At 37.1% G+C, this 17960-nt stretch overlaps 1 long non-coding RNA gene across 1 annotated transcript; it reads left to right on the forward strand.

Annotated features, from left to right (window-relative positions):
• The first annotated feature begins 221 nt into the window (after positions 1 to 221).
• On the forward strand, positions 222 to 3859 carry LOC140154227 (uncharacterized). Its single transcript, XR_011859271.1, has 4 exons — positions 222 to 365; positions 1367 to 1442; positions 2513 to 2641; positions 3449 to 3859. It is a non-coding gene; the product is annotated as an uncharacterized lncRNA (long non-coding RNA).
• Positions 3860 to 17960: the final 14101 nt, after the last annotated feature.

Genomic DNA, 17960 nt, shown 5'->3' on the forward strand with positions numbered 1-17960 from the left:
AAAAAAAATAAGCCGATATGTCGGTTATTGCGGGCGCCTCCGCTGATTTTATACCCGAGAAAAGTAAACAGTGTCTTCAAATGGTTGGCCGTCGGATCGGGATATTATTTGACGCTGTCGGGTGAAACTTTGGCGGGTCGGGGGTCCGTTGTCGCTTTCCGTAATGGTTGTACGTACCGCCTCCCCCAACTGGCTCGTTAATTAAGTGGACACTTGAAACCATACGGTAAAATTGACAATTATATTAATTGGTGTTGTTTCTTCCACGTTTCATAAATTCTGCCAACGGTCCTGCAAACAACACGTTAACAAACAACTCTTCTAAAGTATCGGAACGACTTAGTTGAAGTGAGAACATAAGCATGGTAAGTGCTGCCAAACTGTTATAGTGTTTCTTTATTGTATTTGTTTGAAATGTGCATCCCGAATATGCATCACGCATGTTCTTGGTCGAAACAGCTAAAAAATTGATTTCATTATCTAAATCTATTTATTATTGAAAAATAACAATTTGATGTTTTTCAAAAGTTCTTTTTTTTCGTCGCCGAAGTATATCCTTTAATGTAATATAATAGACGTTAAAATTGAAACCGCGATCATTCCTAATTGTTAACAAAAGTGAATTATTTATTAATCTGCACGCATCAGCTATCAAAATTCGCCAAATATTCATATCGATTGTATCCCCTGAATTATATGCCTTTATTTAATATTAAAGCATGACCCCATATCTATGTCATGTTTGAAAGACAACCCTTTTTTGAGGGGCCAAATCTTAACAACAAATTCACTGGCAATTCCATCATTTGACATTTGGGAGCAAACAATTAAATCAATTTAAATGTTCATTTTTGTCTCATGGGTTCAATTTGAATCCCCCTGCCACCATCAGGAAAAATAAATCTAATGCTGCACTGTTTTATCGCTGTTAGAATTAATTAGTCAAAAAAGTGGTCTAATTGGACTAATTTAAAATTCGTAATCACATATTAGTCTTTTTATCAATAATTAGTCATTCAATTAGTAATTTAATTAGTAATTCACGTCAATGATTAATTAAATCAAGAAGTCTTAGGTCTATGATTAGTCATGCAATTTGATATTTTGTACAAATTGGATATTTTAAGAAAATATTGTAAAATGATGCAAATTGATGTGAAATGTTATTAATATTCTTTTGGCATTACAAATACACAATTTCAGCAGCATTTCTTGAATTAAAAAAAATATTGCATGACTAATTTTAATTTTAAATTAGTTCAATTAGACTACCTTTTTGACTAATTAATACTTTACAGTGATCTTATTTTCTGTACCGTGTTATTTGAGTGAATTAAATAATTATGTTCTCGTTTATACAATATAGATGGGCGTTTTCAACATTCGTACGGCCGTGCTGGTCTGCCTTGTATTTGCTTTCATCTGCGAGGTCCATGGTCAAGGTAAATCAAACGACTGTATAAAAATGTGCGTTGCTAATCTTCGAGTTTCAATTTTCGAGTTTGCGAGTTTCAATTCGAAACTCGAAAATTGAAACTCGAAGATTAGCAACGCACGTTGAAATGGGCTTTGACCTTTGTTGACCCGTTACTACGTAATAACAGAACATCTAATATAAGACATCAGTGCATTTTTTTTTTTTCAATTTTGAGTTCAAGATTTAGTTCTTTAAAATTCGTTCTCAAAAGATCAGGCCGCTGTGTGAGATATTATGTGTTTATCTGTGATCCTATTAACTTTCACATTCACCATTTCCATGATAACAGCAAACCGTCACTGCAGATTTTGGGAGAGGCATAGCTGATCAATGACAACCTAAGTCGTGACTGGCAGAACAGACCTTTGTTTTTGCGTTACGGTGTTATATCAATTTATGACAAAGCGGTTTACAATAGGAAGAGAATTTGTTTATTTTTGTTTTTATAAAACACTACAATTCTAATTCATTCAGTTATATCTTGTCACATATTTGTTTTTTTATTTATTTATTTATTTATTTATTTATTTATTTATTTATTTATTTATTTATTTATTTATTTATTTATTTATTTATTTATTTATTTATTTATTTATTTATTTATTTATTTATTTATTTATTTATAAACAAAAAGTAATGCAAAAATTAAATTTTTATGCAACTGGCAGTTTCATCCATGATGGAATCATCAGGCATACTGATCTTAAAACTACATTACAAGCACACCTGATGATTCCATCATGGATGAAACTGCCAGTTGCATAAAAATTTAATTTTTGCATTACTTTTTGTTTATACTCACGCTCTCCTTACGGATCGAGCACTTTGTTTACTGGCAAGTCAGCCTTATCTACTTCGTATATTTATTTATTTATTTATTTATTTATCCAATTTTTAGTCATTTTAAGGACACTTTACTCTCTTTGCCGTCCCCATTTTATCCCTGAAAATTTTCTGGAAGCAATCATCCGGCTACCCTGGAAATATCACAAATGATTTAGGTAATCATTACTTTTATCTCTTCTGTGCCAAAAGGTGGAGATTGTCCGGATGTAGAAGGGAGATTCGGCATCTGCACGTCCTCTTGTCAAACTGATAGTGACTGTACTGGAACTATGAAATGCTGCCCAACAGGGTGTTCAGGATCAACGGCCTGTACGGAAGGTAGGCTATATATTACCCCGTTTATTACTATATATTAGTCTTTGTAGCAGTGGCGTAGATTTCTTTTTGGCATGGGGGGGGGGGGGTGGAGTTGGAAAAAATTCTTGAAGTCTAGTGAATCCAGCACCTTTTTGCGATAGAATATAAGTATATGGAGTATATGGTACAAATGCGCGTGAAGCGCGAGAAATTTTTTTTGCCATATTGCAGCTAACTGGTGAAATATGGTGCAAAGGTGTAATAAATGCGCGCGAAGCGTGTAAAAATTTGCACTTTTTAGGCTAAAATGGCGAAATATGAGATTAATTTGGTCAGAAACCCACATACAGGCGTCAACATTGGGGGGGTAATTGTATGGACCAGAGTTTACATGTAGATTTATGAAAATAGTCAAGTTAATGTTAAATTTCCGTTTAATTAAAAAATTTTGTGTAGGTTACCTATATATATGTGAATGTCAAGTTCACCGCTTGCGCACTTAGCACGCATTCCTGAGCCAGATTCATTTATTTACAACCGTGCATTTTAGCGGGACATTTGAATAGGCCCAATCATAGCATGACAGACGCAGTATTTTATTTTCAGAACAGAAAATAAAACTGGATCAGTTTTATTTATTAAAAAAAAAAATAATTCGGATGTGCAATATTTAATTCGTCAATATGTTTCTTTTGTAAAATAATAAGTAAAATAAAAAGTAAAATAAAGTATGACCAATAAAAGTAGCTTAATCGTAAGAAAAAAATGTGAAAACAATGCTTGTTTTCCGCTTTTACTTTTCATGTCCTTGTTCTGTTTAAATTCCAGTTTAAATACTCTAGGTGGTCTGCGGTGACGGCCCACGATGAAACCAAGGACAGCTTTTAAGCTGGAGCGACTTGGCGTTTAATCATTATATTAAGTCTTAGTAAAAAATATACTCTTCTATAATTTCTATACACACGTATCCATATAGGTTTTCTGCTAAATATGAGACGTGGAGACCTCAAGAAAACCACGGGGCGGGGAGGCCAAGACTGAAAAGACTGAAAATCTTCAACTGCATGTAATGATAACCCAGCAAACTCAAAACTGTGTTTGAAACGTTATAAACGTGGTTTGGTTTTGGTCAAAACGTTTTAATACATTTAAATGTCGGGTTATATAAAGGTCATGAAACGTTTTTAAAGCGTTTTATATTATGATAAAACAGAAGAACAACATTTTGTTGTCAAAATGTTATTGTTGAATATTTTGGCAAATATGCTTGCAAAATATTTTGTCAAATACCATTATTTTAGAATGTTTTGTATAGCAAGTTTTCAAAATGGTTTTTGAATGTTATTATAACCGACATTTAAACGTTTCTGTAAAATATTTTGTGTTTCATGCGGGGAAAAAAGGTAGCGTGATCATCGATCGCGAAAAGACCGTTAACGACGTTAGTCACGTCTTCGACAATATAAGAGCATGTTCATGACGTGAATAAACATGAAACTAAAACACCTTTTTTCGACGCTTTAAGCGCTATAATTGAAGACCGAATTAAAAAGACTAGTTTGCGTCTGACGCCACGGCAGGGCAAAGGCACAGCGTGATTGGGTGCTGACCTGCGCAGTGCAGCATTTTTGGTAACTAGTCTTTTCGCGTCTGGCCCCAAGGGGCCAGATGCATTTAGTGTCGGGATTAAATCCCCAGGGAGTTCCAGTGACACATTCTAGAAGTTATCTGTTATAACTCAGCTGAAGATGTGATCATTGATACTGAGACAGAGACTGAGGCAGAGATGGGATTTGACCGACCAGCCTTTTATGACTCTTTAGGGTAAGGCGGCTTATGGTGTCATAAATTAAGTAGGAAGAATTGTGGCCATAATAGGTTCATAGGTCAACGCTAGAAAGTACAATATAATAAATCAGAAGATTATATGAACATAGTCGTGTGTTGCCATAATATTAATGTATTACATTATATTGCTGTAATTTTTGTAATAATGTTCCACCAAACTTAATGATATCCCGGGAATGATATGAAATAGTATAATTTGAAACTATTTTTTGTTCTCTAATTATATTACACAAATTGTGAAGCACGCTGGTAAGTAATGCACTTCATTTCACAAAGATCATTGAAAGCAGAGATGGGTTTTGACCAGCCTAATTAATTAATTAATTAATTAATTAATTAATATTAATTAATTAATTAATTTTGTGACAGGGATTGGTTAAATATATTAACCCTTAATAAATGGAGACAGAAAGAGTTTTATAAATAAATAAATAAATAAATAAATATATTTATTTAATTAATTATTTAATTAATTAATTAATTAATTAATTAATTAATTAATTAATTAATTAATTAATTAATTAATTAATTAATTAATAATTAATCAATTAATCAATTCAATCCGAGGTCAAAGGTTATCAATCATAAGTCATCCGGGGTCAAAGGTCATATGGAGGTCAACGGGGTGAAACAGAATTTACAGTACCACTATCATGCCGCTACTAGGATTATACCATTTTGTGCCAGGGTTGCATTATAATATTAACCTTTTTAAAGAAGAAAGAGTAGTCAGTTAAATAAATAATTAATTAATCAATGTCATCAACAGAGGTCATTCGGGTTCAGGTTATATGGGGTCAACGAGATGAAACAGTGTCGCTATCATGAGTACATATCACTTGAGTACATATGTCCAATACCATCAACAATAAAAAGTAATAATTCTCAAAAAATTATTTAAATACCACCAACTTTATTCATTTTATATTTATGTCGATTAATAAAAAGTCATGAGAATATACTAGTACTTGGATCCTGATTCGTCAAGTCTGTTTCCATGACCACAACGCATCCAATCTTTTCTCTGGACCAGACGCATCCCTTTTTAAAGGGATTTTTATTTAATTCGGTCTTCAATTGGTATTTTATTGCATTTGTTTTCAATCACGTGACCTACAACTGCGGTTGATGATTTCTGTCTTATTAAGTCTCGTAATCTTTGGCAAACTATTTCATTATTCATTTTTTTAAACATTTATTTAATACAATATCGGGCTTTTTAATAACAGTCAACAAAACATCGAAGGAAAGAAAATGACAGGGCAATCGTACCTTTTTGCACTGTTTGCACGAGGTATTTGTTTACACAGGAGACTATCAAGAATAGGAAAAGGACTGAACTATTCCAATAAAATTACAAAATAATAAATTACGGCACTTCTGCAAAATGACTCTCTGACGCGACATAAAACGGGGACGCACGGTGAAAGCCACTATTAAATTTTATTGTTAAACTTAGCATTTTCTTGTAGAATTAAAACTATGAATATAACACCATCACGTGTCAGGATTCTAATTAATGTTGTCTTTCGAATACATCGGTACCCAGTGTAACATCAGAGACTAATGTTGTCTTGGGTGCCCCTATTATGTGTAACATTAGAGACTAATATTGTCTTTCCAATACCTAGGTGCCCAATTATGTGTAACATCAAAGACTTATGTTATCTTTCCAATACCTAGGTGCCCAATTATGTGTAACATCAAAGACTAATGTTGTCTTTCCAATACATGGGTGTCTAATTATGTGTAACATCAAAGACTAATATTGTCTTTCCAATTCCAATGTGCCCAATTATGTGTAACATCAAAGACTAATAATGTCTTTCCAATACCTGGGTGCCCAATTATGTGTAACATCAAAGACTAATATTGTCCTTCCAATATCCAAGTGCCCAATTATGTGTAACATCAAAGACTAATTAATATTGTCTTTCCAATACCCGGGTGCCCAATTATGTGTAACATCAGAGATTAATACTGTCTTTCCAATGCCCGGGTGCCCAATTATGTGTAACATCAAAGACTAATATTGTCTTTCCAATACCTGGGTGCCTATGTATAACATCAAAGACTAATATTGTCTTTCCAATACTCGGGTGCCCCATTATGTGTAACATCAAAGACTAATATTGTCTTTCCAATACCCAGGTGCTCAATTATGTATAACATCAAAGACTAATGTTGTCTTTCCAATAACTGTGTGCCCAATTATGTGTAACATCAGAGACTAATACTGTCTTTCCAATACCTGGGTGCCCAATTATGTGTAACATCAAAGACTAACATTATCTTTCCAATACCGGGTGCCCAATTATGTGTAACATCAAAGACTAATATTGTTTTTCCAATACATGGGTGCCCAGTCATATCAAAGATTAATGTTGTCTTTCCAAAACCTGAATGCCCAATTATGTGTAAAATCAGAGACTAATGTTCTCTTTCCAATACCCGGGTGGCCAGATATATGTAACATCAAAGGTTAATGTTGTCTTTCCAATACCTTGGTGCCTAATTATGTATAGCATCAAAAGTTAATGTTGTATAAAGACTTGTATTGTATTTCCAATACCTCGGCGCTCAATGTATAACATTAAATACTAATGTTGTATTTACAATACCAGGGTGCCAGTTGTCTTTCGAATAACTCGGGGCCCAATTATGTTCACATTAAAGATTAATGTTGTTTAAAGAGTTTTGCTGTATTTCCAATACCTCGGCGCCCAATGTGTAACATCAGAGACTAATGTTATCTTTCCAGTACTCAGGTGCCCTATTATGTGTAACATCAAAGACTAATGTTGTCTTTCCAATACTTCGTTGTCCAATTATGTGTAATATCAGCGACTAATGTTGTCTTTCCAAATTCTGGGTGCCCAATTATGTGTAACTTCTGAAACCAATGTGGATTTTCCAATACCTAGGTATCTAATTCTGTGCAACATCAGATATTAATGTTGGGTTTTCCCCCAATACCCGAGTCCCCAAATATGTATAACTTCAAAGATTAATGTTTTCTTTCCAATTCCCGGGTGCCCAATTAGATATTGCATCAGAGACTAATTTTGTCTTTCCAATATTTGGGTACTCAGTTATGTGTAACATAAAATATTAATGATGTCTTTCCAACATTTGGGTGTTTAATTATGTGCAATTTCAGAGACTCATGCTGTCTTTCCAGTATATCGGTGCCTAATTATACATAACACCAAAGATTAATGCTGTCTTTCCAATACCTGGGTGCCCAAATATAGATATTTGTAGCACCACATATACTAATGTCTTTAAAAATACATGGGAGCCCAATTATGTGTAACATCACTTGTCTCCTTTATTATTTGCGACGGCGAACCTGATGAAAAATAATGTTTATTTATATAATTCCCGTCGATCATGCCGCTGTTTTTCCGTGTAATATTTCCTCACAGGGGGGATGGCAATTTATTTATCGCATTTACGGCCCTAGCTACTATGGGCTATTTGCGGAGAGGAGATATATTTAAGTGACCGCTTATGGGTTCGAATTTCAACCTCCCTATGATTAAATCATCAAGCTCCTGTGGCCAAGTGGTTAAGGCGTAGGTCTCGTAAACCTGGGGTCCTGAGTTCGATTCCCAGGCGGGATCACTTTTTCTTCTGGTCTCCTTTATTATTTGCGACGGCGAACCTGATGAAAAATAATGTTTATCAGAGACTAATTCTGTCTTTCCAATACATGGGTGCCCAATATGTGTAACATCAAAGATTAATGTTGTCTTTCCAATACCTGGGTGCCCAATTATGTGTAACATCCGAGATTAATGCTGTCTTTCCAATACCTGTGTGTCCTATTATGTGCAACATCAAATACTAATGTTGTCTTTCCACTACATGGGTGTCCAATTATGTGTAACATCAAAGACTAATGTTGTCTTTCCAATACCTGGGTGCCCAATTATGTGTAACATCAGAGATTAATGTTGTCTTTCCAATACCCGAGTGTCCAATTATGTGTAACATCAGGGACTAACGTTGCTTTTACAAAACCTGGGCGCCCAATTATGTGTAACATCAGAGACTAATGTGTTGGTTTTTTTAATGTCTAGGTGTCCAATTTGGCATAGCATCAGAGAGCAATGTTGTTTTCCAATACATGGGTGCCCAAATATGTATAACATCAAAGATTAATGTTGTTTTCCAATACCTGGTGTCCTTAATATGTGTAACATCAAAGATATATGTTGTCTTTCCAATACCTGGGTGTTCAATTGTGTGTAAAATCAGAGACCAATGTTGTATTTCCAATACCTGGGTGCTCAATTATGTGTAACATCAAAGGCTAATGTTGTCTTTCCAATACCTCGATGACCGACAATGTGTAACATCAGAGACCAATGTTGTTATTCAAATACCTGGGTGCCGAATTATGTATTACATCAGAAACTAATTTTGTTCAAATAAACATAGTTTTACACCAAGAAAACAATTCGAGTAGTGATCCCGCCTTGAAATCGAACCCAGGACCTCAAGTTTACGAGACCTGTGTCATCTACTCGACCACGGGAGCTTTATGATTAGGCTGCTTGAAATTCGAACCTATAAGTGGTCACTTAAACGTATCTCCTCCCCGCAAAAAGCGGCGAACATGGTGAAAATTATGTTTATTTATATAATTTCCATCGATCATGCTACTGTATTTCTATGCTAATACCTGGGTTATGTACCTGTCTGCAGTTATGTGTAACATGAAATATTAATGCTGTCTTTCCAGTACCTGGGTGTTCAATTATGTACAATTTCAGAGACGTATTTTGTCTTTCCAAGGGAACGGCAAGTCGCCGAATTATGGTGGCAAGTTATGGGAGAGTTACAATAAGACCGTGTGAGGGTAAAGATGAATTTCAATGAGAGTTATTTTTATATTTTGAAGATTCCTTTTAATAATTACATTATACCTAATCTACATTGTATTAATATTATAAAATAGACAGTTTTTTGACCGTTCTTTTATACATTGTGGCGATTTGTTTACATACACCAACGGTTCATCTTCGGGAGACTTTTATCTTGCCTATTCCTTTTTAACTTAAGTGTATACTACTTTCATTTGAAACCTTTCATTGATTGCATTGGGGTGTCAGCTATCCTTTGGTCACTGGAAAAAGGTTCTCGTTTTGAGGCCCTTTTGGCAATACTTCCAATATTCTATGGTCGATAGAAATGTAGTCTTTGCGTTTTCCACCAATTTTTCAATTCACGGTCCTATATTTACACTATCATTTTAAAATCCAACTTTTTTGGCGACTCAAATTCATGTGGCTCTCGTCCATTCTCATAAGATGAATACTTGATATAGGCCTGTTCTTTTTTCACATTATTTATATTATATACAATTTCCATCTTTTACAACGGTAAAAAATCTGAAATGAAAATCTCCACACTGATACCGGTACCGGTACTTATACCCGCATGCGAAGCATGGGCGGGTATATTGTTATCCTGTGGTTTCTTCTCCTCCGCCTCCTCCTCCTTCTCCTCCTTCTCCTCCATCAAACACATCATTCTGTCAAGGCTAGCGCTAAAACTACAAAGGCCCTGGGGCCCATATGTGGTACACTTATGGGCCCTACCCTGTAGAAGTGCCTTTTGCCCATCTTGGCCCCAGAGGTCAAGGTCACGGGCCCCAGGGGCCCAAATGTGAAAATACAAAGCACGCCATTTCTCATCAAATGAAGCAGCCTCAGGGCCCTGAATTGGTACACTGATAGCCCTAGGGGTACTCTATATTTACAAATTTACAAGAGCCCCATATGTTATATATTATGGGCCCCAGGGGCCCAAATGTTAAAATATGGTGCAACAGATTGACAAGCCTAGCTCTAAAAGTACAAGTTCACTAGTGTAACGAAAATGGATTTTCGCTCATTGTCTAAAAATTGGTTATTTGAGCTCGTGTGAGGCTTATGGTCTTATTTTTGTATTGTTACACGTACCTATCTCTGTTGGACTAGTTACCATGATTTTTATAACCAAATTTGATCAATTTTGATGAGTCCTCAATTTCGATGTTCTGGTCATGCATTTTTATAAGCTTACTGAATGAAGAGTATTGTATTACTCACCAGTCACTGATTTTGTCGCCAGATTTTCATGATCCAAATTATTTTATTGTGCAAATTAATAAAAGTTTAAAGCAAAGCACAGGTGGAAATACTGTCAAAATTACTTTTATTGAAATCTGAAATGAATTTCAGCTCAAATTAATTGATTTAAAATGATGTGTTTCGTGCATATTTTCGATCTGGGAAAGTTTTGATTTGTTTACTAGTTGCCAGTTCTTTGTCGATTTGGGCTTAATTCTCTGAATCTAGTAAAGATTCTGTCAAATTTGCGGCCCTGGCAACTCGCTTTTTATTCTGGAGATCGACCCCGTCTGGGGATGTCTATGGTCGGATTCTCGCTTGTCTGGGTTTGCGCCGCGTTCGTTTTTCATGTTTTTCAGTCAATCAGAAACCTTTTCGTTGAGTGAGTTCTCGTGAGCAGAATGTGCTGTTTTCTTGCTCACGAGAAAGTACGATAAATTGCTCGTGAGCAAGGAAAGTGATTTTTCTGCTCACTCAACTCTCGTGTTGTGCGTGTTTTCGCGATAAATGGCTCACTATAAAAGCGGCTGCTCGCCAAAATTGCTCACTTTTTGGTTTGACGCTGCCAGGGGCAGTCACGTCCCTGGTCAGCTCCGTCACAGCAGATTTGAAATGAGACTCATCGGGCCGGTAAGCGTTGGATTCGTGCGCTTAGAAGGAGGTCATGAATATTTATATTATGACGTTTTCAATAGATTCGGGAAAACTAACAAGAGCTGCGTTAAGACCACCCTCCCCCTGCTCGGGGCCCCTGCTCACTAATTATCCCGATATAATTATGTTATCCCGGGATAATTATGTTATCTCGGGATAATTATCCCGATGAATCATGTTATCCCGGGATAATCATGTTATATCGGGATAATTATCCCGAAAGAATCAGGTTTATCTCGGGATAATCAGGTTATCCCAGGATAATCAGGTTATCCCGGGATAATTATCCTGAGACAATCATGTTATCCCGGGAAAATCAGATTATATTCCGGGATAATTATCCCGATATAATTATGTTATCCCGGGATAATCATGTTATCTCGGGAGAATTATCCCGAGATAATCATGTTATCCCGGGATAATCATATTATCCCGGGATAATCCGATTATTCACAAGTTTGATCACAGCCATAGTGTACAGGCTATGATCTTAGGCCTATAGGCCATTGGGTTATTTTTTGGCATATTTGCAATACATAAATGGAATTCAGAACAGGGATATGACTCCATATGAGAAGCTATGAGACCACGGAAGTTCTGTGTATGACAGGGTGTATGAGACGTACATGGACAATGATGGACAGTGACGTAGCGTATCAATATTCATGACCTCCTTCTAAGCGCACGAATCCAACGCTTACCCATCGGGCCCGGGCATCGGGCATTGGAAGTGATTGCCACTCACTGCCGTAGCCTCGCTTTCCTTGACATTGGTTCAGTAAACTAACTTCAGCTTCGATGTGGAAGACATTTAATGCAATTTATGGGAACTTTCAGCCAAAAATGATGGTCAAAGTGTAGCAGACGACATGCAGCCATGTCAGCAGAGTAAAGTGGGTTGTCATCATCGAGCCTTTTTCAAGGCTAGCCTAGCTTTCTCCGCTTCGTAGTTAATAATTTTTGGTTCCCATGAATGCTTAATTGTCTCCCTCGAAGGTAGGCCTATAGAACTGCACCATTTTCAGCATCTTTACAGTCACAAATCGTCATAAATCGGTAAGCTTAGGTGGCCTAGGCTGCTGCCTTGCGCCTTTTAGCGCCTGTACTGTGGCCTGGAAAGTTTAAGCTTACTTAGGCTCTTGGGCCTTCTGCTTCTATTGGACATCTTGGTTCATCGTGACTGATAAAACAATGGTTTAATCATCATCTTTACTTACGATAGCATATAAAAGGGGAAGTTCCTAGTCTTCAAGAAAGGCTAAGTTGCCTTAGCCTTGCATTATGATGTGCATGCATGCCATACAGATGGTGGCTCAGAATTTAGGTGTTATGTATTAAAGGCACACTCGTCGTTTTATGAATTAAAAAGGAACTTCCTGTTTATTCTATCAATTGTGCAGTTCTATACTTCAGAATCAAGGAAAGTACGTGGAAAATCTGCCAGTGACTCAAAATTAATCAAATAGGCTGAACTTGCCTATTATTTTTGGATTTTATTTATTGATTTTAATATCGCAAAGAAATCTGACTTCTGATTGGCCTAAATTACTCAATTGCCAAACTGATAGACAAGCTGGCATCAGTCGAAAGCTCCCGCCATGAGTAATATTTTTAAGAACCAGTGAAATTAGCAATAACAGTAGGCCCTAGTTCACCATTTTAGATGGCATTTCGTACAGTTTGTCTTTTTGTCCAGTCGTTCCAGGTTCCGGATTCTCAGTATTCACCACCGCGGCTCAGCCGCGTTACACTAGGGCTCATATGTGGCATATGTATGGGCCGTAGGTTGTAGATGTGCCTTTTGCCCATTTTGGCCCCAGATGTACAAGGCTGGGGGCCCCATGGGCCCAAATGCTAAAACAAAGGGCCGGCCATTTCTCAACAAATAAAGTAGCTACAGGGTTCAGATGTGGTACATAGATAGGTCTTTAGTATTATATTGTCATATGTATATATAATCCCCATATGTCACATAATATGGGCCCCAGGGCCCCAAACGCTAAAACATAGGGCCGGCCGGTACTCAGTAAAAAAAGCAGCTACAATGCCCAGCTTGAGTCTACTGATAGCACTTGAGAATCATACTTCAACATAATGTACATGAGCCCCATAAGTCATATATGTTGGGCCCCAGGGCCCCAAATGTTAAAACAAAGGGCCGGCCGTTTCTCAGCATATGAAGCAGCTTTATGGCTCAGAGTTTGTACACAGATTGCACCTGAGAACTACATTGTTATATGTACATATGAGCCCCATATATCACATAATATTGGCCCCAGGGCCCCAAACATTAAAACATAGGGCCGGCCGTTACTCAGTAAATAAAGTAGCTACAGTGGCCAGCTTGAGTCTACTGATAGCACTAGGAAATTATAATTCAACATAATTATGTACATGGGCCTCATAAGTCAAATATTATGGGCCCCAGGGCCCCAAATGTTAAAACAAATGGCGGGCCGTTTCTCATCAAATAAGGCAGCTTCCGGGCTCAGAATGTGTACACAGATAGCACCTGAGAATTATATTGTTACTAACACCCACACACCCATCCACCCCACACACGTAGGACCAAACAGACATATCGTATTATATCATAATTGGAAATACCAGCGTGAAGCGTTAAGGCTGTTCCAGTTAAATTACATACCCATTGGCTGTTCCATTTAATTTACGTAATCCCTCTGAAATGGCCCCCAAAAAGGCTGTTCCGTTTAGTTTACATACTCCCTCTGAAATGGCTGTTCCATTTAATTTACAGACCCCCTCTGGAATAGAGTCCCCTGAATCATATTGCATAGCCCACTGTGAGTAAGAGAGACTGACAACAGCAACCTATGGAGAGTAAGAGAGACGACTCCCCTGGGAGGGGACTTTTTACAATTTCTTTATTTTAAGTGCTACGACAGTGCAACCTACATTCAATTAAAGCTTGTGACTTGGACTTTCACTTTTTACACATACAATTTCTTTATTTTAAGTCCTCACCAAATAAGGACAGTAAGTTTGGGTACACCGATAACATGCGGGTATAGCCGTATTTGTGTACAAATATATAGCCTTCTAGTTTCTCCTGCTATGCAGACTGTATCAAAATGATTGGTACCCATTACTATTGGTGTTTATTGAACACAATTTGTAGTTTTATGACATATTAAAACATTAATCTACAGATTTATTGAATGTTATGTTGGCATTTTGATGTGTCAGTCTTGAATCACTGAGCACTGATATAGCCTGTATACGTACACAGTTCCTTATTATGTACAAATGATTATTCTGCGCGAATTCAATTAATTGGAGAGGACATCACGGTTGCAGTGTATTTGCAGTATAGGTGCAACGTTATCCCTCCAAGACACGTGCATGTTCGAAGGTATTCGGTTCCTTATTATCTGTTTAAGAAGAAGAAGTACAACGTTAATTACTGTAAGCGCATTATATGTCATAAACAGAAGGAATAACTTATTAATAGAAATGAAGACTAAAGTAAGAACATGGATGGTGAAGAATCGCTATTAAACAGAGAATTATGGTAGAGCTTTTTTTGTGGCTTTCTTTACTGAATCTATATGCGCTATATACTCAAAAACATCGCCACCCGGGATACCACCCTCGGGTTATTTGCTTAAAATTAAAAAACTTAGACGAGGGGTTTCAATTTTTACTTGAGGAATGGCGAAAAAACAACGGCTGAAAAGCACCGGAAAATTTGAACGTTTCTTGTTGCAGGCACCTCGGGTTATCCACGCCCATACAAATGGGTGCTATACATTTAAATCGGGGAATTTGAGAGACCTTGAAGTTCTGGAAGATCACAAATTATACGATGGCTGATGTTGCCTAACTTGATTAGCGCAGAGGTATGACCACGGTTCAGGAAATTATTTATCCATAAAATTAACGTCAATAAATCTGGAGGTCTATTACTCCGAAGAATCACTATTCCGAATGTTCAATAGTCTGATTTTTTGTCTGAATACAGTAATTTCCTACACCCAAATCATGCTACCGGAAAAAAACCGCTCGTATATGATCATGATTACTGTATTCAGTCTATCAAACCTCTGGAATAACAAGCCTTCGGATCACCTTCCGGGCCTGCATAATCTACATTTAAAAATACATATTCTCACCTGAGAAACAGACCACTTCAGCACTTACATCAGCGACATATTGCTCCGGTTCTACAATAGTATACTTGCAATCATCTATCATATCCTCATCCCCACTACATTCAATATCAGTCATGACAAATGTTGGCACCACTTGTGCTTCTTCGACCAATGATGGCTTAAGATTAATGGCGCCATTTTTGAATCCAAGATGACGACAAATGACCTCAGCATCTTTAAGACCCCACGATTCTTCAGATATAACACCCCATTTGTGCCGTGACATCCCGCTATCTCTAAGGACCGCTATCTCTAAGGTTCGCTAGCTCTAAAGCCCGATCCTGACTCCACTTCGCAGCGCGATGCGATGCTGCGATGCTTTTCAAACATCTCAGCATCGCGCGATGAAATTAAAATGTACATTTTAATTTCATCGCGCGATGTTGCGATGTTTTAAAAGCACGTGGGGTCGGCATCTCCTTTTAAGGTCATTCTACCAACCTTCATTTCCAGCAGCCAATCACAAACGTGCACGGCTGCGATAGCGCAGCGCGAAGCGAAAAAGTTGAACATTGTTCAACTTTTCGCGGACCCAAATTTCCACCGCGCGATGAGAATTTTCACCGCTGAGCTCGTAAAAACCTGGCTCAGATTACAGTTTTTATAGCATCGTAGCATCGCATCGCGCCGCGAAGTGGAGTCAGGATCGGGCTTTAGGTTCGCTATCTCTAATTTCAAATAAGGTTCGTTATCTCTAATTTCAAATAAGGTTCGCGATCTCTAATTTCAAATAAGGTTCGCTATCTCTAATTTTAAATAAGGTTCGCTATCTCTAATTTTAAATAAGGTTCGCTATCTCTAATTTTAAATAAGGTTCGCTATCTCTAATTTCAAATAAGACACTATGTATACTTTCTTTCATCTGGGAAATGTTCAAATTGTGTAAAATTGAATCTTGTGGACCAGAAAAACTCACTTTGGTTAGATGGAATCACCGACGTTGCGGCCAAAACATTTGGCCTTCAGCTGGGTGGATGATCTGGGGTCATCTGAGGTCAATCGATGAGGAAGTTGCTTGATGACCCGATCCCAAAGAAGCAGTGTGGGTACGAGCCGAACAACCGTCGCTCAACAGGAGTGGGGGCGTTAGAGTGAATCTGTCACATGGTTGGGATCGGGTCATCAAGCAACTTCTCATCGATTGACCGCAGATGACCCTAGATCATCCACCCAGCTGAAGGCCAAAGGTTTTGGCCGCAACGTCGGTGATTCCATCTAACCAAAGTGAGCCTCTGGTTCACAAGATTCAATTTACACAATTTATAGCGGTCCTTATTTAAAATTAGAGATAGCGGGCCTTATTTGAAATTAGTGATAGCGGACCTTATTTAAAATTAGAGATAGTGGACCTTATTTAAGATTAGTGATAACGAACCTTAGGTATAGCGAACCTTAATCGAAATTAGAGAAAGCGAACTTTAATTAATTAGGAATAGCGAAGCTTAAACAAAATTAGTGATAGCGAACCTTAGGTATAGCGGACCTTTATTGCAATTAGTGATAGCGAACCTTAGCGATAGCGAACCTTCAATAAATTAGTGATAGCGGACCTTATTCAAAATTAGTGATAGCGAATCTTATTATAAATTAGTGATAGCGAACCTTATTTAAAATGAGTGATATCGAACCTTAGAACTAGCGAACCTTATTCCAAATTAGCGATATCGAAGTAGCGGACCTTTTTTAGGTATAGCGAACCCTTTTCTCTATTAGAGATAGCGGGATTCTGATCTCCATAGGCTTTACACGTTAGTGATAGCGAACCTTAGAGATAGCGGGATGTCACGTGCGAAACTTGCGCTATACCTTTGAGCTCCAATTAGATTGTGGTTTAATGAGCTGATTCCATCATGCAGTTATTGTTAACTACATGTATGCACACAACACAGGGGCTCTCACCCGCAATAGGCAATTGACCCGTACTGTATAAAAGCTATGATTTTAGTACTTGCTCTATGTTTCAATTACTTATTCTTTTCAAAATATCTGAATTTTTAACCCGGTACAAACTTTAATAACGGGGGACCATACATTTGTATGAGAACGGAAATCTACATCTTATCCAAACTCCCGTGTTAAGGTTGGTCTGAACCCTGGAATTATGGAAACTTTCGGGCCTCATAACTTCTAAATTGTTGGTCTAAAGTATATAAAAGTATACATATTTAGAATGGCAAATACTTGATAAGTTCAGCTGTGAGGTCAAATTTGGGCCAAAATGGCACTTTTATTTAAAATCAAAATAACGGTTTTGGCCCACTTCTTTTTGTGCACCATAACAAAAAAATTCTTGGGCCAAAATTTTTTTTTTATTAATTTTTAAAAACTAGATCAAAATACCTAGGACCCGTTTTTTCATTTTTTTGAATTTCGACTAACTTTGAGAAATTTGCGCCAAAAATGGTCAAAAATGTTGATTTGTCAAAAAATCATAAAAAGCCCGATTTTGGCACAAATTTCAAATATTTTTGGTGAAATCGGTCGAAATTCAAAAAAATGAAAAAACGGGTCCTAGATATTTTGATCTAGTTTTTAAAAATTAAT

The sequence above is a fragment of the Amphiura filiformis genome, chromosome 6 (assembly GCF_039555335.1).
Source record: "Amphiura filiformis chromosome 6, Afil_fr2py, whole genome shotgun sequence".
Taxonomy (NCBI): Eukaryota; Metazoa; Echinodermata; class Ophiuroidea; order Amphilepidida; family Amphiuridae; genus Amphiura; species Amphiura filiformis.